This window comes from Antechinus flavipes, chromosome 1 (genome assembly GCF_016432865.1).
Source record: "Antechinus flavipes isolate AdamAnt ecotype Samford, QLD, Australia chromosome 1, AdamAnt_v2, whole genome shotgun sequence".
Classification (NCBI taxonomy): domain Eukaryota; kingdom Metazoa; phylum Chordata; class Mammalia; order Dasyuromorphia; family Dasyuridae; genus Antechinus; species Antechinus flavipes.
In genome coordinates, this window is record NC_067398.1 from 99,150,348 (window position 1) to 99,174,692 (window position 24,345).

General features: G+C 37.9%; 1 long non-coding RNA gene across 1 annotated transcript; it reads left to right on the forward strand.

The window, feature by feature from the left end:
- Positions 1-12,676: 12,676 nt before the first annotated feature.
- LOC127555180 (uncharacterized) lies at positions 12,677-15,876 on the forward strand. The gene is made up of 2 exons (XR_007952175.1): positions 12,677-13,024; positions 13,898-15,876. It is a non-coding gene; the product is annotated as an uncharacterized LOC127555180 (long non-coding RNA).
- Positions 15,877-24,345: the final 8,469 nt, after the last annotated feature.

The window sequence follows — 24,345 nt, forward strand, 5'->3', positions numbered from 1 at the left end:
AAAAAGGGAAAGGGACCCACATGAGCAAAAATGTTTGTGGTGGCCCTTTTTGTAGTGGCTAGAAACTGGAAATTGAAGGGATGCCCATCAACTGGAGAATGGCTGGGTAAATTGTGGTTTATGAATGTTATGGAATATTATTTTTCTATAAGAAATGACAGCAGGACGAATACAGAGAGGCTTGGAGAGACATACATAAACTGATGCTGAGTGAAATGAGCAGAACCAGATCATTATACATTTCAACAACAATACTACATGATGATCAATTTTGATGGATGTGGCTCTCTTCAACAATGATAGGATCCAAATCAGTTCCAATTGATTTGTAATGAAAGACTACACTCAGAGAAAGAACACTGGGGAATGAGTATGAACCACAATATAACAATTTCACTCTTTCTGTTACTGTTTGCTTGCATTTTTGTTTTTTTCTCCTCAGATTATTTTTACCTTCTTTCTAAATCTGATCTTTCCTGTGCAACAAGATAACTGTATAAATATGTATATGCATATTGTATTTAACATATACTTTAACATATTTAACATGTATGGGACTACCTGCCATCTAGAGGAGGAGAGGGAGGGGGAAAGAGGGGAAAAATTGGAACAGAAAGTTTTGCAAGGGTCAATGTTGAAAAATTATCCATGCATATGTTTTGTATATAAAAAGCTATAATAAAAAAATAAAATAAAAAAAAAACGTTCAAAACAAAACTCCCTTTCCTGCATACTCATCAAGTAGAAAAGGGGAATTCCCCTGATAAACTTTTTATCTGTACAAATACAGTTTCAAAAGGGATCATTTCCTATTCTGAACAAATCAGTTTCAAACCACAAGACTTATTTCCCTTTTTGCCATTTTGATTGCATTTCTAATCTTCCAACAGGTATTAGTGGTATAATTCTTTGCTGTAAATGAAAAGTGGTTAGGTTTGAGGCTTTGTGGAGTTCTAAGACCTCTAATTTTGAAATAAGAGTAGCTCAGAATTTTTATTACATCTCTTGATTGACTTGTCATTTGACCATATTAAGTCACTTTCTCTATGAGTGTCAATTTCTTTATCTGAAGTTCTTTTGTTAAAAAAAATCTTAATAATCATGAATACAAAGCATACTTTAACTAACATGAAAGTAAGGTACAAGTTTCAAGTTATTTTCATTTGAAAGTCCATTTTTAAAAAGCTACAATAAAGTTAAGTGTGAATGTATTAGTGCAAAGTGACATCAGTGCTAGTACTAAACTATAAAGACTCTTTTAGCAACATGCAAGTCTCAGGAGACTTTTTTTGGAAAAACACCAAGGACTGAGTTCCCAATTTATTTAGAGTTGTGGAAACAGAGGGAAGCAAACCATAAACATTTGTATACTTACCTGAACCTTATCAGACTATAAACTTGAGAGGAAATTAATATCTTGATACTCCTACAATCCCTCATAGTTTCTCTTAGAACACTGGTACGTGATAAGAAAGAGAAGAGTAAAAAGAATATGAATACAATTAATCTAAAGCCTTCTGAACTGATTTAAAAAAAAAAGGATGCTATTAGCAACGTTAAAGGGACACAAGTGAAGACTGGAGGTTCCCCCCAATAATAGTTTGATAGGTTACATGCCCTCAGGATTTAAATTTTCCATTACTTTTGATTGAGAGGCAGACTGGTATAGTAAGGCAGCAAGGTGGTATAGTGTATAGAGAGCCAAGTCTGAAGTCAGAAGGACTTCCTAATTTCAAATTTGACTTTAGACCTTACTAACTGGGTGACCCTGGGCAAGTCATTTAATCCCATTTGCCTTAATTCCCAAATCTGTAATATGATTTGGAGGAGGAAGCTGCCTAGAAAACCCCAAATAGGGTCACAACGAGTTAGAAAATGACTGAACAACTACAAAAACAAAATTGTTATAGTATAGAAAAGGGCACAAATAAAATAATTTGCCTATTTCTATTACCACTATTTGTTACCTCTATGACCCAGGGTAAGATATTTATTAGCCCAGAGTCTCAGTTTCTGTTAATTAAATGTGTTGGACTAGATAATCTCAAAGTTAACTTCCTATTCTAAATTTCAGATCCTTTGTCTTCACCCTGACTCTATGCATTTTCATGTGTTAGACTTTCTCCCTCTCATAACTGGAATAGATTCCTTCCATAGTCTTAGCTGCAGAAAACATTCTCTACCTTCATGGCTTACCTCAGACACTAGCTCCTCACAGAATCACAATATCTCAGAGATGGAAAGAGCCTTGGATACCACCTAGTCATAACCATTCCCAAATAAAAGTACTCTCACAAAGTGTCAAACTGACCAGAACTGGTCTCTAATCTGTGGGAGTCTAGAGACAGGAGTGTCAGTAATCAAACAGAAGTTCAGTTTCCAAGTGAAGAAAACAATTTTGCAAATTAACATCCTCCTGAAAAGGAGGGCTTGTGGTTTGTGATAGGAGTAGGGTTTTTAAACATGAAAAAACCACAAAAAGGTGAGAACCAATGTAATCATTCTTATGTCTTGAGTAAAGAAATGCTCATGCATGCAAGCATTTTTGGGACAAACAGGTGTTCTAGGGTTTTGTGAGAACAATTTCTAAGCTGATTGTCTCAAACCTAAAGGATCATTGAGTCCTGTAATCAATCAGCAGGGTACAGAACCAGAGTTAGAGTGATAGAAACAGGAGTGAAGTACCTGATTCGGTTCACTTAACATGTTAGGAGATATGATTGATCACTTTATGCTCCAGGATGTCAGCTGTAGAATCAGCTCCTCTAGGATCCCCTGGGAAATAGAGATCAAAACAATACAAAAATTATGATTTTGCCAGAGGGTGACAAGGGATTGTTATTGTCCTAAGCTCAGGGTATAATTTGCTTTCTGAGCCTTAGCTCTGGAAGACCAGAATTCAAATTCAGGATCATTAAAATCTCTGCCTGTTTGACTCTGGGCCAGTTCTTTAATTCTGCCTCAATTTCCTCATCTGTAAAACAGGAATGATAATAGTAATAGCATCTACTTTACAAAGTTGTTGAAAAAATAAAATTAGATAATATTTGTAAAGCACTTTTCAAACCTTAATGTACTATGCTATACCTAATCTACTGTGATGTTTAAGGCTATTATGACTATCTTTTAAGCTGATCTGCCCCTGTATTCACAAATAAAGTATTTAATAAAATTAGTTTTTTAATTATTAAATTTACTTTTCCAAAGTAAGTGTGTTCTAAAGTTTAGGGATAGATTAGAATGCTTAAAGAGGCATAGAAGTATAAAAGATCCATAATAGAGACATTATATGATAGCTAATTAATAATAATGGCTTGTATGTATATGAAAATTACCATATGCTAGGCACTGTGTTAAGCATTTTACATATATTGTCTCAATTTAGTTTCCTTCAACTCTGGGAGGTAGGTGTTTTAATTATCTCCATTTACAGATATAGAAAACTGAAACAAAACAAGGTTAAGTGACTTGCCCAACCAAGGTCACACAATTAGTAAATGTTTAAAGTCACATTTGAATTCAGGTCTTCCAGACCCAGACTTGACATTCTATCTACCATGCTACCTAGCTACCATCAATGATAATTAAGTTTTGATGATTGGTTCTAACTCATAGCCATTCAAAACTGATATTGTTATTGTCATGGAATAGAATGAACATTTTTTTTCCAGGAGGAATACCACCTCATTCTCACTAGTATTGATACTAGTACAAAAGTCAACAAATTGTAAAGTAATGGTGAATATAAGAACAGATTTTTAAATTTATTTTTCTTAGGTTATACATGTACATTCATTTTTTATGTATTTCCATATGAATCATGTTGGGAGAAAAAAAAAGATAAGAACCACAAGAAAGCAAAAAAAGACAGAAGAAAAATAGTTGAAAGTAGTATGCTTTAATCCGCATTCAATTTCCATAGTTCTCTTTCTGGATGCAGATGACATTTTCCATCCAAAGTTTATTGTGATTGCCTTGGATCACTGAATTGCCAAGAAGAGATAAGTCTATCGTAGTTGTTCTTAACACAGTCTTGGTACTGCTGTGTACAACATTATCCTGGTTCTGCTTACTTCACTCAGCATCAGTCCATGTAAGTCTTTCCAGGCTTTTCTGAAATTAGCCTTGGAACAGTTTTTTTTTTTTTTAAATCTTCAGGTTTTTAAAAGTTATGTATTTTGTACAGAACAGGAACTTGATCCATAGTTGTTGAATTAACATTATTGATCAATTACTTCTATATTTTTCCTTGATCTATATAATCTTTCCTGTTATATTCCTAATGATCTCTGCCTGGATTATATGTCTCATGTAATAATTTCTCAAATGCATTAATTAGAGAATCTGGCTTCAAATTCTGATTCTGTTATTAACAATATAATCTCCTGGGGTAAGTGGTTGACTTCTCTGGTGTTTAATTTCCTCATCTGTAAAAAATGGGGATTAAATCTATATATTTATAGATATATAAATCTATATAATCTTATGACCCTATTAACTTTATGTTCAAGGACAGTTATTGTTGCTTTCTAGAAAGGATGAAGACATTATTTAGGAAAGACATTTGGGTGATAGAAAAAGCTTTAAAAAAATTCAACTATTGTCACAGTTGAAAAGTGTTCCCTAGAGAAGTCCAAATGTCTCCCTTAGAGTTGCAGATACAGATTATCTACATGTGACATAACACTATGGAAATTCTTGGGCTGAATTAATAATTCTAAATCCTGGCTCTTCTTACATCACACTTCTGCTCAATAATCTTCAGTGACTTCTAGTTATTTCCAGTCTATCCACAGTCCAGAACCTGAGACTCTTTGCCCAAACTGGGTTTAATCTTGAAGGCATCTAAGATTATCATCATCATCATCATCATCATCATTTTCCTGTTGCTTTTTCTAAAAAGTTCCTTAGGAAAGTGAAACATTTGCTGATGTCAAGGTTTCTATAAAAAGAGCCTTCAGATCCCCTCCAAATATTGAGTATAAGACAGGTTTTATTTAGCCTGATAAAAATGGGAAAGCAAATACCCCAGCCTATTAATGGTGAACAAATATTAAAAATAAATATTCTTCACTCTTTGGTGGACTTCTACTTCTTCAGTGAACGATATAGTCATCTAGACATATAGCACTATGCTGGGTGGTCTCACTATCCCTTACAAAGAGAAACTTGAGGTTAATGAATCAAATAATCTACTCCTTAGGTGGGCTGTATCTCTTCTAGAGACCTTTTCAATTATGCAAACTTATGGTGCTACTTTGGAAGGAGAAAATAAACAGGTCCTTTGAAAATCAACCCTTACTTCTTTCATCTTCCCTGTCCCCCACCAGTGGAGTTGTTCACATAACCCAAATTACCGGTTAAGGACACAGTCCAGTTTTGCTTCCCCCTCTCCACTCCCACACATGGTGACTGACTTATTCTTATAGAGTGAGCTCCAGCCGTAGCTTGCCTCTGAGCTATGATTTAAATGATACATCCAAGGATTTATAGCTATGGTGAATTAAGTAGTTATGCTTGATCAGATGAGAAAGCGGTTAGTGGAACTTTCTGTCAAATTCAGAACTTATCTAAGAGACATCAAGCCAGAACAAAAGTCTCATCTTCATTGACTTTGCTGATAAAGAATGAACCTGCTAAGGGTTTTAGGTGTCTAGATTTGCCTTCTATATGAGGATAAAATGCAAACTCCTTAGCTTATCATTTAAAGTTCTGCAAAATATGATCTCTGCCTACATTTCCAGACTTAATTTCACCTTCATGCACTCTATCTTCTATCCAAACTGGACTACTTGCCAGTTGTTCTCCAAATTTTCCATTCCATTCCATTCCCCTATCTCCAGTATCCTGTATTGATCCACTCTTTATTTTCATCTCTTAAAATTCAAATCATCATGCTAACATACTTGAAGGAAATTTCAAATGCTACCCTCCACTTGAAGATTTTCTTTATCCCAGTAAATGTTAACTGCTCTTTCTCTCCACAAATTGCTTTGTGTTTTATTTTCTCTATATTTATTGTATCCCCTCTCCCACCCTCCAATAGAATGTAAACTCCTTAAGGCAAGAAACTATTTCATTTCAGCCTCTGTGTTCCAGGGGCCTAATGGTAAATGTTTAATTGATTAGACTTTGGAGAGTATTTTTTACAATGTCCAATAGAAAAAAGCACTAGAAGAAAGGTCTTAAAATTTTTCCATTTTCTTTAAGATTTGTTGCAAATGTGTATACATTCCTACAAAAAAAAAAAAAAGGCTGCCTTTATCATTACCATACCAGTGTGATTGCAAAGAAAATCTTCCACTACACAACAAGGGCTAGAAATAGGCAAAATAAGCAATGCATTCGGGCATAAGGTGTGTGTGTGTGTGTGTGTGTGTGTGCGTAGGGATACTTTTTTTGGTATTCCTATTTTTGGTAAAGTTTTACAGATGCCTTCTGCCTTCTGTTGTTTTTTTTTTTTTTTTTTTTTTTTTTGCCTCACAGTCATTTTCCTAAATCCGTGGCCCCAAAGAATCCTCCCTTGTGACAAAGACAGATCAGTTAAGCAAAACCAACCAGTATGGTCCTCACATCTGACAACACACACACAATGCAAGCCATATTTCTCCACCTCTCTGCCAAGAGGAGTGATGCTGGTTTCATCATCTGTTCTCTAAGACCAAGATTGGTCATTGCATTCAATCTGAATTCATCTCCCTTTGGGTGTTGTTCTCATTCACTTTATTGGACTCATGGTGTATCATTTTCCTGGTTTTGCTCTTCTCTCTGGATCAATTCATGTAAGTCTTCCCATATTTCTCTGAATTCTTATTAGTCATTTTAATGGAAAATAATATTCAATTACCTTCATATACCACAAAATCCCTCAAGCAATAGGCATGTATTTTATTTCTGGGTTTTTTCTTTAATATTTCTTCTTAATAAACATATGTTTTATTGTTAGTAAAACCTGTTTTCCTTCACATGAATGGCATGCAAATATTTGGTTAATTTGGTGAGTCAAGTCTCAAAAGTTACAGTGAAGGTTTAAAACCTGAGACTGAGACAATAATACACAGAGGAAAGAGGTGGGAAGAATAATATTCCAACCTTTGTTCTGTCCCATTCCCAAAACATTTATTGTCTAAAATAAAGCTTTGAAAGTAGGAGGGTGAAGAATTAAAAGAAAAACAAAGCTCTGGGTAGAGTATATATAAGGTTATGGGGAGTATATATATATATATATATATATATATATATATAGAGAGAGAGAGAGAGAGAGAGAGAGAGAGAGAGAGAGAGAGAGAGAGAGAGAGAGAGAGAGTATATATAAGAGAAAGAATACAAGAGGTAGTGGTGATGTTAGTGATAGTGATAATGGTGGTAGCAGTGATAGTGATAGGGGTGGTGATGGTGGTGATGGTAGTGACAGTGGTGCTGGTGCTGGTGGTTTATCCTTCAGTCTTGATGAGATAGTTTTACCCAAAAAGGAGGCAAGGAGACTAATCCCCATCTCCCTTATAATTTTGTGAAGACCCAATTGATCCTGCCTTTTAAATCAAAACAAAAAAAGTTCTGAATTTATATGTTTATTTCCCAAATATCAATGTAAACTGAGAATTTGTTCCTTTGGGAAGAATATACTCTAAGTGGGTCTCTCTATTTATCTTTAGAATTTTAGTCCCATTAGGAGCAAAATGCCATCCTAGTTCTGTGGAAGTTTTTGGGTTTGTGCCTGGAACTGCTGAAGCAGATATTCACACCTTCCACATATAACACTTAGTAACATGATTTTCAGTACAGCACTTTTTAAAAAAGAAACATATCATAGGCTTAATTATTGCCCAAACAGCTGCTTCCTTGCAGGGAGGCCCATGAAAGGATCCATCTTTTCTCTAATGAAGGTTTGCTTATTTTGCATTAAAATGAGTAAAAGAGACCCCTTTCTGAAATTTTTGTTTAGGGACCCTAGAATTTAAGTTTAGAAGGCTGAAAACACATCAATGTTTTTTGCCCATGTGCTGATACTCCAGGCTAACATATTGGGGAGAACCCTGAATTTAAGTGAGGAGACTTTAGAATATAAGTACCTAGAAAACTTACTAGCTGGGTGATACTGGGAAAGACATTTCAACCTCCCTGATTCTCAATTTCCTCATTCATAATTAGATTACACTTGTACTATCCACTTCACAGGTTTGTCTAAGGAACATGATTTTTAAAAATTAAGGCACTGGAGGGAGGAGGGAGGAGGGAGGGAGAGAGGAAGAAATTGGAAAACATTGTGTTCCAATTAAAAATTGGAAAAACTAAAAAAAAAAAAAAAAACTAAGGCACTATAGAAATGTATGTTATTATTTTAAAGAACTTTAAGAAAATCCCAAGAATAAGAAGTGAAAAAGGGGGAAAGGGTCTAATTTATCCTCCATTAGTAGAAATGAAAAGAATGGTCTAGTTAGTACAAGTCTCTAATTTTATAGATAAAGAAACTGAAGCTAAAAGAGAGGCTTTCTCAAGATTAGAATTGATATCAGAATTCAAGTTTCCTCAGCTTTCTTTCTAAACATATATTTTACTATTATCTAAAATATTCAAAAAATCACTCCATTCTCTTAGAGAGAAAAGTATATTTCACTTTCCGCTTCCTTATGCTGTAAGAAGAAAAGTGTCAGATCCTGTAGAAGTTTCTTTTTGTTCTCTAACAGTTGCCTTGGAGATTTAAAAAATCCATTAGGTTTTCTAAAGGTATCATTGTAACATCATTGCCTGACATCAGACAAGTAGAGCAAACAATGAATATGTTTGTTCAGATGAATCTCTTTCCCCCTTTTATGACTTTTAAAAGTCCCTAACTATAGAAACTATATTTCAAAATCTCTGATTATTTTTATCACTCTTATCGTATATTGCCATATTCCCTTCCCCCAAAAATATATTTACCAGTCTGTGGTCTCACCAACAACATCTGAGAGTGCCTGTTTCCCTGCAGCCTCACCAACATTGAATTTTTATCCTTTTTCTATTTTTTTTTCATTTTAGTGGGAGAAATTCAATATTTTTAGGTTTGCCTTGATTTGTATTTCTCTGAATATTAAGATATTTGACCATCTTTCCATATTTATTAATCATTAGTTTCATTATTTTTTGCTAGCATCTAGCTGCACCAGGGGGCGCAGCATCCTTTTTCCTGAAACTTGGGGATTAAAGGAAGAATATGAAGCATTCTTTTTCCTAGACTTAAAGGAACTGGAAAATTTCCTTCCTTACACTGTCCTCTTCATAGTCTCCCTTCCTCCATTCACAAATTTCCTCATTTTGTGTCTTCCCTCAGCATACGGAGAAACAGGAGATTAAATCTTAGCTGTACTCCTTACTATCTGTGTGACCTTGAACAAGTCACTTACAATTTCTCATCTTTAAAATAAAAGGATGATATAGGAACAAGATAGTCTTTAAGGTTTCTTCCAGCTTTAGAATCCTATGATGCTATGATCATCCTGACTAATTCACAATAGCTGCAGAGTTGCCTGTAGGAGTCTCCATTACCAACCCCCATCTCCAATATCTTTTATGCTGCTCGACAGCGCCAGGCTGGCTGAGGAAAGTAAATCTACGTCATGTTTCCTCTTACTCATAATTTCAAGGCACATTCCCTATTATATTTCCTACTTTCTAGTATAATACACCAGACCATATCTAGAGATTCTTTCAGGCTGAGGAAACTTCAGTGAAGAAAAAACAGGCTTTCCAGAAGAAAATTAGACATATTTGGTAATAAAGAAAAACTAAGGACATGTAGCCTTTTTACTTTCTCCTCTACCCATTTTCAGGCTTTGTCAAAAGCTTGTTAAACTTCAGGTAAAGTCATTAATGCATCAAAGATGTAACTCTCCACTGTCTTTCCACCTTCTAATTTCTTCCTTTCCCATTGAAAAAAAAATCACAGCTTCCCCAAATTGGTTATCATTTTTGTCAGAAGTTTTACACACCTGTCCTGGAGGAGATAATGAAGAAAGTGTAACATTCAGCTGAATTGTAGATTGTGCCCTAGGCAGCCCACATCTAGGGCATTGTGGAATTCTGTATTTTAGGAAGGATATTAAACAGCTAGAGTTCATCCAGAGGAGGCCAACCTTTGATTGGTGAGCAGGGGGACTCAAAAATCATTTTATGTAAGTATGGTTCAAAATAACTGAAGATTCCTCACCTGTAGAAGAGAATATTTAATGGGGGCATAATTATAGACTTCCATTATTTTAAAGGTTACATACCTTTAAAATATAGAAAGAGATTTATATTGGTTCTGCATGGCTCCAGAAGGTAAAACAAAGACCAATGAATAGAAGTTAAGGGAGACAAATTTTGGCTCAAAGTATGAGACAAACTTCCTAATAATTAGAGTTAACCAAAATGGAATAGGCTTTGAGGAAGGTAATGAGTGTTCTCATCTCTGGTGGTTTTTACTGGAAGCTAAATGATGAGCAGTTGAGATGTTATAGAGAGGAGTCATGATGTGTGTCAAGATTAGACTACATGACCTCTGGGATCCCTTCCAATTCTGAGATTGTATGATTCTAGTAAGCTACGATTCATTCGATCATACAGGTAGGCATCTGGGGACAAAGAAACTACCCTTCCCAACCAACTTCTTGTTTGCTGCTACAGAAACTGATGAGCAAAAATAAGAACCCACCAACAATTGCTGAGGTATGATTCAAAAGGACTCATGCATACCATGTACCACCCAAAACCACATATCCTTTTCGTACTTTATGACAAACCTTCCCCTCTCCCCATAAATACATCCTCAACTCCACCCTTTCCCTTCCAAACATTTAAAAACAATAAACTCTGATGAACTCAAGGTCAGCAGTATTTCTAAGAAAAAGTAGATTGCAGACATCATAAACCATTTAGTATAACCTCTCTGTCATTTTTTCAGAAGAGGGACCTGAGTCTCAGAGATGAATGACTTAGCGAAGTTGACACAGGTAGTGGATGTTAAAGGTGGGATTTGAACCCAGATTCTGACTTTAGATACAGCACAGTGTCTATGCTGCCTCCAGGTAAAGAGCTTTTGGACTTCTAGATTCAGGGTAGAAGGTGCAAAAGAGATACTATTGACTAACCCAAATGTTTCTGGGGAACAAGCTACGGTGGCATAAAACATTAAAGGGTGGACTATTTTGAATTGCACAAATTAGGTCACATTTCTATGGGATTTAAATGCATCATAACAAAAACCCTCAGAGCTATGTAGTAAGAGTATTATTGTTCTCATTTTATATCTGAGAAAACTTGGGCTTGAAAAGCCATGCTTACAAAAACAAAAACATAAACATAAAAAACCAAACCCTAGTGAACTGAGAAAGAGAGTACTTAACCAGGAATAGCCAGAACTAGGAAAACACCTGATGGCCCAAGAGGTTCTGAGACAGACTAATCCAGAGAGAAGCACCTCTCTCTCACCTTTTGAAGGTAGGTATTATTGCTCTTACTTCCTTTCCCCCCCTATACACTGCTGTAATTATGTTCAGACTAAGAAATGAAAGCAATGGACTGGAAATCAGGAGACATGGCTTCCTATAATCTTGAAGAACTGACAGCTTCCCTGAGCTTTGAGTTTTCTCTCTTGTGTAAAATAAATCATTTATCCTGCATGATTTCTAATGTAAGGGAAATGCAGTGGCAAAGAAGGTGGATCTGGTAGATTTGTTTCTGATTCTGCCACTTCCTTGTGTTTCAATCTTGGAACTCACTTTCATCTTCTCTAGACTTCTGATTCCTCATAAATAAGGAATTGGATTGAATAATCCCTGAAAACCTTTCTAGAACTCAGTTTGACCAGTATTATTATCTCTTGTGATTAACAAGAAAACTGAGGCTCAGAGAGAGTTAAGTGATAAGAATTAAAACCACTCTCAAGTCTGCTTTCCCACTGTAGAGTGGGGAAGGAAATTATGGATTAGGAAGATGAACCTTGTGTGGTAACTTGTGCCATTAGTAATGGTAGTGATAAGAAAACTGACTGGTTTTGATTTAAGGCATGGTCCTTAAAAAGAAATCTAGCCAGTAAACCCTAAGACATTTTGGGAGGGTTCAGAAGTACAAAAGAAAAGGAAAAAAATGTTTTTAGGAGCATCTGTAAGTAGGGGTATTTTACTCTATGAGATAGAGTACTTAAGAAGGTAAATGACACTATTTCTAGGGCATGGTTGACATCAAATTGATTGGAAATTACCTTTATGAAAAGGCAGATGGAATGTTGTGTCCTCTTACTCACAAGTCCAAATTATGGGAGGATTTGCCATGTACATGAGTATAGGATGTCAAGATTTTGAGCAGCAATGTGATCATAATTTTACTTATTAACCTCATGAAAAATAATTGTTATCCATTAATATTAACAATAAAATTACTTTTAAGTATTGCATTAGGTACATTAATGCAATTAGTTTTATATATATTATCTCATTTCCAGTTCAACTACCACTTTTTACAGTTGAGGAAATTGAGGCAAAGAGGTAAAAATGGCTCACTCAAAGTCACTCAGTAAATGGCAAGTCAAAGATAGCTTACCCATATCCATCTGACTCTGGACCTAGCTTGCCACTCAACCACTCCCAATTCTCCTTAGGTTGGCACACCACTTGGTCTTTCTCTTTATTTCAGGAATGAGAAATACCCCATCGAAGGGCAACATTGAGTCATTCCTGTGCTCTCAGGAATACACCTGTTTTCTGGAGAAGGCCTAAAGAATATAATTCTTAAGAAATCATGAGATTGAGGCTGATTAGCAAGAGATCCCTGAGTTCTGGGCTTTCTGGTTCATGAACTTTTGTGCAATGAACTCCTGGCTTATCGAGATAAGGGGAGACCATCCAAAGTGATCTAAAGATAACAAAAAAAAAAGTAAAATAAACTAAATGGAGATTTCTTCCTCTTAAAAGCTGTTCACTTTTTGCTCTGGTCCTTAGCTGTGATTTTCCTCAGCACATCCTTTCATCGAGGCCTCATGTTCCTGAGAGGCTGGAAGCTGCTGGTAAGGAATGTTTTCACTTTCCCTCCACTCTTTCACATTACAAGCAGCCGGGCTTGAGTTTTTACATCTTGCCAGTACATGTAGTCGGCTGAATTTTTGACATAAAAATAGGGCATGTAAAACAGATGCAAGGCATCCGTATATTACAAACCATACATGTAAAAAAAAAAAAAAATGTGTGTGCGCCTAACTAGAGTGAGGTATGTCCACACACCCACATCCATACAAAAGCAAGCATAGTGCCTTCCTCAAACGGTAGGTGTGTTTTGACTGCAAGCGCTTATATTTTGAGATATCTAATTTATTTGAACACAGTCTGTTGTAACACAGCAAAGGAGAAATAAAATATGTATGTGTGTATTACAGCATATTGCGATTTCCCAAAGCACAGGTACTGTGCTGTCTCCTTGGTACTGAATCATCCTTGCAAGCACCGGGACAGAAATTTAAACAGAGTGATCTAGCTAGCTACCTATGGGATTTGCAAAACCCGATACCCAGGCTTTTGTAAACTGTATTACAAGATGAATTGTTATTCGTAGACCCGAACAGTTTATACATTATTACTAACAAGCAAAACAACAGTAACAAAACCTCCAAATACTTTGCCCAAGTGGGTTTCACAACACTTGTATACAGAAAATTGGCATATTGTGTATCAGAACCGTTTAAAGGTTTGCAAGGAAAATTCATGGCCATGCCTTCATTGAACGTGTAGTACCTGTGCCTTTTTTCTTTATTGGTCAAGTTATGTATACAACAAGCTACATTGTTTCCCTTGTGCTGATTGCCCCTGGGATGCGATTCGGGACTGAGGAGAGAAAAGGAAAAGAAGAAGATAAATAACGAGAAAAACACTGTTTCGTTTTCTAGCTCTAGTTATTAGAAAAAGATATGTTGCAGCGGAGGATTTGAAGAGTTGAACCCACTGGAAAGGCTGACTTTTTCATCCTATTAAATCGCTGGAAAGGAACAGTCAAACTGCAAGACCCAGAAAAAGACGGAGCGTCCCGGGGGTGAATAGTGTCACCTAGGTGAAATACGGAGGCCACAAGTGACCGAAAAGGAAAGAAGGCTTCAAGCCACAGTTGATTTATTGCAGAATTATAGTCCGACAGGCGGACTGGGTGCCACGTCTGATCATACGCTCTTCTTCCAGGCAATCCTGCTCCCCTAACGGAACATTGTTTCCCTCACTGTCAAAACGAGTATCCCCTCCAAAGAAGACTCCCTCATTTCCCCTTTCCTCCTTCCCACACCTTTTTTAATTGCATAATATTTATGTAGTATTTCGTTTCCCGGAATCCTTTTCTGTAACTCGGTATAATCAAGACATAAATTCTGAAAAATAAAGCTTTGAACTCAGTTCCGAAAACAAAAATATTCAGCCCAATGTGACCCTTTCCCTCCCTCGCCTTCTTCCTCCCCCCCTTCCCAGTTCCAAGGTTCTAGTCCGAAGATCTGCCCCTTGCTAGTGGTGATAGGGGAATTAGCGAAGCAGGTCGGGGCAGATTTCTTCAGAAAAAAACATGGATGAAGGAAAGCGTTCCTAAATTTCAATCCCATCACCTTCTCCTCACCTCCAAACCCCCTTTTGAAGAAGGATACAAGAGTTGTGCAGCAAGTATTTTATAAAACATAAAATATGATCTCCATTTATTGCAATCAGCAACATCATAATTACAATAAATTTCATAATCATTTGTCTAAAATGATGATCAAGCTTAAGTCCAGATAGTCTTCACAAACTAGGGTTTTATTTTATTTTATTTTTTTAAACCACCCAGATCCAATGCATCAGCTACTGGCAAATTATGTCGTAACCTAAGTCAGGATCAAAAATAATACAGATAACGTTGCGAAGTACGAGGTAAAAATATCAAAGGAAGCAGGATAAAACGATATTGAAAATAAAATTTTGTACCACTCACTCCTTCCACTCTCCCTCCCAAAAGCGTTATGATTTTTTTTTTTTTACTTTGTATTTAAGGACACAAAATGATAGATTTAACAAATCAATAGATTAAGCTTCAGGAATAACGTGATCGAAGTTTTCCGAAATGTCAAGAAAACAGTTGAATTCAAACTCGAGTAATTCACCTGACTGGCTTCTTAAGCTTGGGGAGCTGGCTCGGGGCTGAGGAAGGAAAGCCCTAACTAGGGGAGGCGGTTTTGGTTTTGGTTTTTGTCAAGTCAGGAAACCCGCTCTGCCAAAGTCAACTATGAATCTCGAGTCGTCCCCCAAAGCTAGCATTCTAGGGACATGTTCGTGCCCTTCAGTGCGGCCAATGTCCGTACGAACTAGCGAGAATAGTCCGGGCTGGTGCTCAGGAATGGAGCCGAGCAGGGACGGAATGGGGACAGTTTGGATGGGCGGCTGATGGACAGCAGTCTACATGCCTCTGCTGCTTCTTTCCCCACCCACGGGGCACCCTCCCGGTGGCACCTCAAGAATAACCCCCTCTCAAAAGAATGTGATTGACTTTTTTCTTTTCTTTTTTTAAGACATGACGAGTCCTTAAGAATGCAGTGTCACTCGTTCCCTTAACAGGTAGTTTCATGGGGGATCTTGCCCGTCTTAAATATCAAAGGCTGGGCAGAGGCGCGCCGAGAAGGAGAGGGAGAGCTGGAACATTTTGTACTGGTAGCAAATGAGCTTTAAATAACCTCATCTTCCTCCCACTTTCCCTCAACCCCATGGTGAAAAGAGAGAGGGAGCCTGACCATTTTGAAAAACTCCTATAAACTCTGTAGGAGACACTCCACACGAATGCAAAATAGTAACCAGCCCCTTTCAATTCGTTCCCCTACATCCCAAGGCCCTCTTGGTGGTTGCATCCCTTGTAGGATAACTTGGTTTTATACAGAAATGGATCGGGTTGGGGTGGGGGAGGGGGGAGACATCCCGAACTGCCCGGGTTTGGACTCCGCAGCAAAGAAGGAAGATTAGATAGTTCTTGGATATTGGGAACCTAAGGACATCTCTCTCCGTTGTCCTTTGAATGGGGCTATGTGGTCCAGGGTCTGCAGGTCTACCCAGGACAGGCTTCCGAACCCGCAAGTTCTCGGTCCCCGCGCTCAGGGCTGCAGGTCCCTGGCGCTGTTTCGCGCCACCGCTGCCGCACACCTTCCCCTTTCCCGCACGGGCTGGGCTAGGAGAAAAGTTTCCTTCTTTCGTGAGGTTTGTTTTCCATCTCTGCGCGACAATATGCGATGGCCGAGGACCTGAGGTCAGAAGGAGCAGTCTGGCAACTCTCTAGAGTTCGCCGCCTGGGTCAGACATAGCCCGGCTGGGCTTAGCTCCCCCACCACGTTCGCGTCCATGCTTTGTTGCCTTGCCCGCGCTGCCACCTGCCCCGGGGTATAGGAAAAGGGAGGCTGGCACAGCTCACCCGCGGGCCCGCGCCCCAAAGGTTAACCACGAAGGGGCTGCGGAAGGCGAAGCATGGAAGTGAAAAGAAGAGTGGTTTGGGGTGCAAGACGGGGGCGGGGAGACAAGAGCCTCTCTATCTTTTCCTTCCACAATTATTTAGAGGGCGATTTGGTTCTGGAGACAGCATTTTGTGAACCTGGAAACGCTATAAACATGGACGGTATGAGTGCACTCTACTGCTTGTGGGTACTTTCAGACAAAACACGAGTCCCAAACTAACTCCTCTAGCTTTGGCTATGCCCGGCAGTGCCTAAGAGAATCGGCTTTTTTTTTTTTTTTTTTTTTTTTAATCCCCATAATAACTAAGTCTACGAGAGCAGCTAGAAGAAAGCTTCACCTCGTGGCTTTCCAACAGGTTGTTCACTAGGCAAAAGTCTCTGACTTCCCTTTTGGGTTACTTTTCTCGAGCGACTTAGAGGCGATAACATTTCAACCTTTCCTGTCCCTGAGACTGTGTGCGGGCGGCCTGCCCACGCCCCCTGGGCCCCGGCTGCGGGCTGTTTCCTTATAGTTCCCCCCTCCCACTCTCTCCCCCACCCGGGATGGTGCAGCTGTCCCTCCGCTTTGTGCCTCGCCACTAATCATGCAGCTAGTTTTCAAAAGTTGCCACAGCAGAGTTTTCTCTCGCTTTCTTTTTTTCCATCCCCCTACAGACCTTCTCCTCTGCTGGAGCTGGCCTGGGGTTCTTAGGCAAGACTTAGCAGGAAAGAGAAAAAGGAAAAACCCGACTTTCCCACCCCGCCCCCCTTTTCCTCTGTCCTACCCTCTCTCTCCTCGAAGGGCAGACCTTTCTGGAGGACTAAGACCCTCGGAGCCTGTACGCCCAGGAGTCCCCGAAGACTGGTGACTCTGGTGGGAAGGAATTTGTTCTGCATCTCCCACCCCAGCTCTCTACACTTCTCCGCCCTTCCCCGCCCCCCTCTTCTCCATCTCAGGCTTGCTTGAGGCCGTATGATCTCCCGAGCTAGTTTTGTACACACTTTCTTCTTTAAAAAAAGAAAGAAACAAAGAAACAAAGAAAAAGAGAGCGAGAAAGAAAGAAGGAAAGAGAGAGAGAAAGAAAGGAGAGAAAGAAAAGAAAAGAAAGAAAGAAAAGAAAGAAAGAAAAGAAAAGAAAAGAAAGAGAAAAAAGAAGGAAAGAAAGAAGGAAAGGAAAGAAAAGAAAAACAAATTAAAAAACCTCAAACCGAGGACCCTACTTCAACTTTCTTCGTCGTGCACTTTTCCTGTCTCTCTCCCTTTCTCTCTCTCGGAGCATCCAGGGGAAAAGTCCTGCATCCCCAATTTTGCGGCGCTCTCTCTCTCTCTCTCTTCTCTCTCTCTCTCTCTCTCTCTCTCTCTCTCTCTCTCTCTCTCTCTCTCTCTCTCTCTCTTCCCTGCCTATCGGCGGATAGCTACCTATTACCTTGGACTGTTCCTTCGTCCCAGTTTCTATTCCCAAGTACACAATTATTCTTTTGCCCCCTGCTTTCAAAAGAGCAACGCGACAGACTCAGAAAACTTGACCGTTCCTTTCCCATTTCTCTTCCTCCCCACCCCTGATCTTGGCTCTTTGGATAGAGCCAGTTTTGTTTTGTTTTAAGCGGAATCCCAGCAAACAGTTCCCCTATCTTTGAACCGTCCTTCTCTTCTTTCCTGGGGTGTAGTATTGCCGTAGGTAGAGTTGCCAACTAGGTAGAGTGAATCAGAGATGGGCAAAAGTTCTCTCAATCCCTTCTAAAAGAGACTTCGAACAAGTCCCTTAACTGAAATGATCAAAACTGTACTAAAAGCCCTAAGCTAGAAAACATCCCATATGTATATATGTGTAATATAGATAGAAATTTTATGTCATTATTGATTGGCAGAGGATTGTTTTTTTCAATATTAGAGAATCAAACTTCCTAATCTTTAGTGCTTAGAAATGCCCTGCATGAAAGATATACAAAGTCCAAAGTGAATGGCGAGGCACCTGGCCCTGTAGATTGGCAGACTTTTTCATAGTCTTGATATACTTTATTTTTTTACAATTCTGATTCAAGACATATGGGGGAGCCGATTTTCTAGATTCTGGAACTTTTACATATTTTTGCTATCTTGACACCAGCCATAAAAAAAGAATTAGAAGTCACTTTCAGATAAAGAATATGCTGAATTAGGCTGCTTAAAAAAATATTATTATCCCAAGCAGAATCTAGTCATTTCCCAGTCTGCTTTGGCACTTTGGACTTAAAGTGCTGAATAAGTGTGGTCCAATCTGATGTCAATGAGCAAAAGTCCACAAAAAAGCAAAAATTCCCTCTTCAACTTTGATACAAATTGGAAGAAATTGTTAAGAAACACTTTATACTTACCACCACATGCTAGTCTTCTAAATTAAGTATATACTTAAGCCATTATAATAGATGACTTTAATACTTTAAGCTCTGTTCAAACCTTTCATTCAGAAATAATGCTAAAGCCAAGGGAAGATACAGAAATAGCCTTGTATAATAACTCATTTTTCTATTGTGTTTTAAGGTCTACAAAGCACATCTCTACAATAAACTTTTAAGAGATAGTACATTATTGTCTGCCTCTTAGCTGGAGGTGAAATGATTGCATGGGGTCACAAAAAAATCATAAATAACCAGGGTTTGAATTCAGAAGTTCTAAATCTCAGTATAGGACTTCAAACTTCATCATACTGTTTTCCTTGCTTAGGACAGCAACAAGGATAGTTGTCAATATGAGTCTCTTAGAGTCTCTATGGAGATTGGGGAGGGTCAGGTGGGACAGGTTTACCAGCCTCTCAAAGCTCAGTTAGGAAAGCTCACAAGGAATGGTAGCAACAGCAACAGCATCTTGTGGAAGGGCAGCCCTGGCTCTGAAATAAAGGAGTGTTTGTTGGGGGTGGGAGGGAAGGAGGAAGAATGAAAGAGAAGGGGAGAAGAGGGCAAGAAATAAATTCAGCTGGAAAGAAAAGGGTGTGTGTGTGTGTGTGTGTGTGTGTGTAAGCAGAATTGCTTTCAGGCCTACTGGACTATGATTTTTTCCCCTTTAATTTTAAACCTCCTTTGGGGAGAAGGGTATTCTTTCCATATACCTAAATCACCCCAACTCCCTATATAAAGTCTCTCCAGACTCCCCTTCCTATATTTTTATGACTAGCTGCGACATCTAGTTCTTTTAAACTGATAGAATTTTTAGATATTTCTTTGGTTGGAGCATAAAGACTGCATATACAAACATAATGTCCTATTTCCCTTTCCCATTCACAGTCCTCCATCTTGTTATAACTCTATGTACTTTCACATTTTAACATTGAAGCCACCAGGATTTTTAATGTTTTTGTTTATTTTGGGAGGAAAGAAGAGATTGGGTGAGAAAATGCTGGGCAAGGAGAGGATTGAAGGGTGAAAGGCAGGAATTAGGATATTAAGATTCTTTGAATAATGTTTGGTTGATTTTTTTTTTGTGTGTGTGTGTCATTTTATTACTTCAGAAGGTTTTCCTGCTAGAACATGGCCTATTTACATTATAGCTGGTACAGGAAACTGGGAGTCTTTATCAAAACAAGTACTGTAGTCAAAAGAGTTCAGGATGCTTTCCCTACCCCACCCCCCAAATAGAATAAATTTAAAAGGGCTCTGTTCAGTTCAATGACCTCTAAGTAGCTGAATGTCCTCAGTTTAGGAGACCAGCTGATCTCTTTCTTCCATTCCTGGTAGAAGAGTGTGGTGATGGCCCATCTCTGAAAAAAGAGTGGTCAAGTCTAAAGAAAGCACAACATCAGAACCCGTCCAACTGCTAGAGAGCTGTGGTCTTGAATAGAAAGAAACCAGGGATTTGACTAGCAAGTAGTTCAATAAAAAGGAAATAGATTTTGTTGTAGTTGTTTATCACATTGTTGTGTTGCTGGATCACATCATATATGGTAGACCAGGCCATACAAGCCAGGATTCCTTAAGTTGTGATAGAATACAAGTAAACCTGTTCCACCTGATCTTTTTAGCAGTCTGCTGAAGCCTGTGGAAATCTTTTTAGGAAAAAAAGTTTTAAAAAGCATAAAACAAAACACATTGGATTACAAAGTAAATATATATGTGTATACATATATAAATAGATATTCATATATGTACATATACATATGGATATTTATGTATGTATGTATATCCAAATTTCTAGATTTCAGGTTAAGATTCTCAATTTAGACCAGTCCCTTCATTTTACTGGTGAAGACAATGAAGACCAGATTGGTGAATCAATTTGGTCAAAATCACAAGGCAATATTAAATGTCCTGTCAGGATTTGGTTGTAATTTTTGACTCCGAATTTAGGGCTCAATCCAGCATACCACATGATGGGGCATTTTTTCCTGGACCTGGTAATGTTCAACAACAAACCATCTCTTTTCTGTCTCCCCGTCCTTCCCTTTTAATGGAACTTTTAGGTCCCACATTGAGATTTTCAATTTTGCCTGAATTCAATCTCTACTCACTTCCTTTCTCCCTCCTTCCCACCAGCATAAAACATTGATTATTTACTAATGTATGTCGAGAAATTACTCCTATATGTTCTATATTTAGTTTAATTTGAAAAAGTTTGGAATTAAGTTAGTTGAAGAGGGGGGTGGCACAGACTGGGAAAGTTCTGTTTTTTCTCTCTTTTACTTGCAGAGAGACTTAGTTAAATTGGCCAGTTTATTGTTGTTAGCTAACTAAAGCAGCAACATAAAATATTGTGTTTTGAAAAATACATATATTTACATATAATCCTTGTTCTTTTTAACCATCCCTTCAAGTGTGAATTGCTCTGTCTGGAAAATCAATTGTAATATTTTACCAAGTGTATCCCTTTAAGAAAAATTCTTAAGCCTGTTCCTGGGCCCAGAGTCTGGGAAAGAAGCATACTAACTGCTTAGGAACAAAAGAGACAAAGAACCCAAACAACAAAACAAATAAACAACTCCCCCCACCCCCTTAAGGGCAACAATAGACTAGACTTAGCAAGTGCAGTTGCTGCTTGGCCTGTGTTGATCCTGTCGACCTGCCAAGTCTCATTCATTTGGCTACAGACTTTCCCTCTCTCCCTCACCCCACTCCCTCCCTCTGTTTATTCCCTCTCCCTTTTCTGTCTTTTTAGGTCTTTCTCTCAGTGTGATTTTCTCTCTCTTTAGCCTCTTCCTTCTCCCTCCCTCCTTCTGTCCCTCCTTCCCTCTCTTTTTCTCTTTCTTTTTCTCCCTCCCTCCCTTTCTCTGATCTGCATTTTCTAGGATTTTTTTCCCTTGAACAAAGTAACCTACTTTTTGCTTTGTTTTTCATTTTACTACTACAGTAGTACATTTTCAAAGTGAATGCATTTTCAAACTTTTGCTTTTTCATGGACTTACAGGAGCCTATTTTTGCCTAATTATTTAAAATAATTCTCATAAAATCCTGAAGCCACTGTATGCTTACTTTCTTACTTTGGGAGTATTCTTTTCCTACTGTCTTAGGATTTCGAACTAAAAAGGAATTTTTAAAACCATATAGCCTAATTCCTTTAATTTACAGATAAGGATATTGTAATCCATTGAGGGAAATATGTCCAAGGTCAAAAGCATAACTAGTAAGGATATTGTCAGAATTTGAACACAGGTCTCTTGACCTCCAATATAGCACTCTTCTGTTATGAAGTATGTTTGAAACATACTCTCTATTTTTTTCCCAAACTTTTCTCAAATGATGTAATCATCTTAGTCCTGGGATGACTTCCATCTTAAAGAAAAAATCCTTGGAAAAGAGAGGGGTTGAAAGAAAGAATTAATAATTGGAAAATGTGGACACTCCACAGTCATACATTAAAATTGAGCTGTACTCTTTCCAACAGCCCTAAATTTATTTATTTATTTATTTTTACAAATTCTGTTGTTATAGCACTTCCTCTTTATGAAGTATCTGTGTGTGTTCCAGAGGAAAACTGGCCAAATCTGTTCTTCTCTGGGCAGCAGGTGTGAGATAGGGTGGCCAATGTGGAGGGAGGAGGGTGGGAATGGAGCTCTGAACTTGCATGGCAAAAATTCTCATTCTAACCTTTTTTTTTTCCTTTTTTTTTTTTTTTTAACTTCTTCAGAGGAAGAGGAAAAGAAAAGTTTCTGCCATGAACTAATTGTGTGATCATTGGCAGCTCACTTTGCTTCTCTGAGACTTAATTTCTTCATCTGTAAAATAAAGGGATTGTTTTAGATAATCTCTGAGGTCAATTTAAGCTCTGGCTTTCTATGATTTTAAAAATAAAAAAAGGACTAGGAAAAGGAAAACTCTCCTCCAACTCAGATTTTTTAAATAAAAAAATAAACAGCATTCTCAAAAGAGCACTTATTTCCTAAGGGACTGTAAGTTTCTTACAATCAGAGAGAAATATTCAGTCACAATCAAGTTGAGAATGAGGGCAGTGTTGGATTATATGGAGAACTGCAACTTTACAGTAGACAGTATTTCTAATAGGGTCAAACTTATTTCATTGCTGGAATTGGGACCTTAGAAATCATCTTGCTAAATGAGATAACACACAGTAAAGCACTTTGGAACTCTAAAATGCTATGTAAATGTCAGCTATTACTAATGATACTAATTCTTCTGAGAAAAGGCACACTTTAATGTTTGTCTTTGTATTGCCAATGCCTTACACATCCTAAGGCCTTTATAAAATATTGTTTAATGGAATAGAGTTCAATATCCTCATTTTAAAGATGAGGAAATGGAAGCCTAAAAAGTGAAATGACATAGCAAAAAGACATACTGTAACTAAGACCCTTTGATTTAGTTTGAACAATTCCCATCTTGTATGACTACTGGTGAGCCACTTAACCTTTCTAAAGTTTCTTCATCTGTAAAACAGAAAGATTTGGGGCAGCTAGTTGACGGTAGTGGATAGAGCACCAGCCCTGAAGTCAGAAGGACCTGAGTTCAAACCTGATCTCAGATACTTAACATACTTGTTGTGTGACCCTGGGCAAGTCACTTAACTCCAATTACCTCAGCAAAACAAACAAAACCAGAAAAATTCATGGGATAGCAATAATAAATATATAATAACAATCATAAATGAGGGCCAGACTTAAATATGGACACCCAGTTGAATTTAGCGCTTTTGCAGTTCAAACTTAAGAAATGCATCAGCTTCTGTCTTTCCAGATGCAGGGATTATAGGTGTGGGCCACCACATCTGGCCTTTCTACTGATCTTTTCAAAGAGCTAAATGAAAATGGAGATAAATAAGAGTAGCTAGGTGACATAGTGAATAGAGTGTCAGGGCTTGAGTCAGAAAGTCAATCTTCTTGAGTTTAAATCTGACCTCAGATACTTACTAGCTATGCCATCTTGGGCAAGTCACTTAATCCTGTCTCTCAGTTCCTCATTCATAAAATGAGCTGGAGAAAGAAATAGCAAACCATTTCAATATCTCTGCCAAGAGAATCCTAAAGAGGCGTCACAAAGATTAAGTTGTTATAGTCCTATTCTTTTATTTTTAATATTCTAAGATAATTTCACAAGTGGTGAAATGCCTGCTTTGGTAAATGAATCATAGTATTAGGATGTAAGTCCATCATCTGTATGTGCACTGAAAACATTCTTAAATTTTAAAAAAAGAGAACAAGTAGAAAAAGAAAAGGTGATTATGGAAATAGTTCTTTCTCAATAGTAAAAATGATCTTATCCAGGAGACTTTATTAGTGAATTCGCCAAGATTATTTTGAGGTTTGAAATTCCAGTATAAGGATTTGTTGTCTGTCAGATAGTGAGCTTCTTCTGTATATCCCTAGCCACCAGGTCATGCCTTGCTGGTAGGTACCAGTTTTTATTGTAGTGAATAATGTGTTGCACAGTTTCTACTGTTAATGTTTTCTTACAAATTCTGTGTTGACCGCTAAACCCAAATTCCTTAA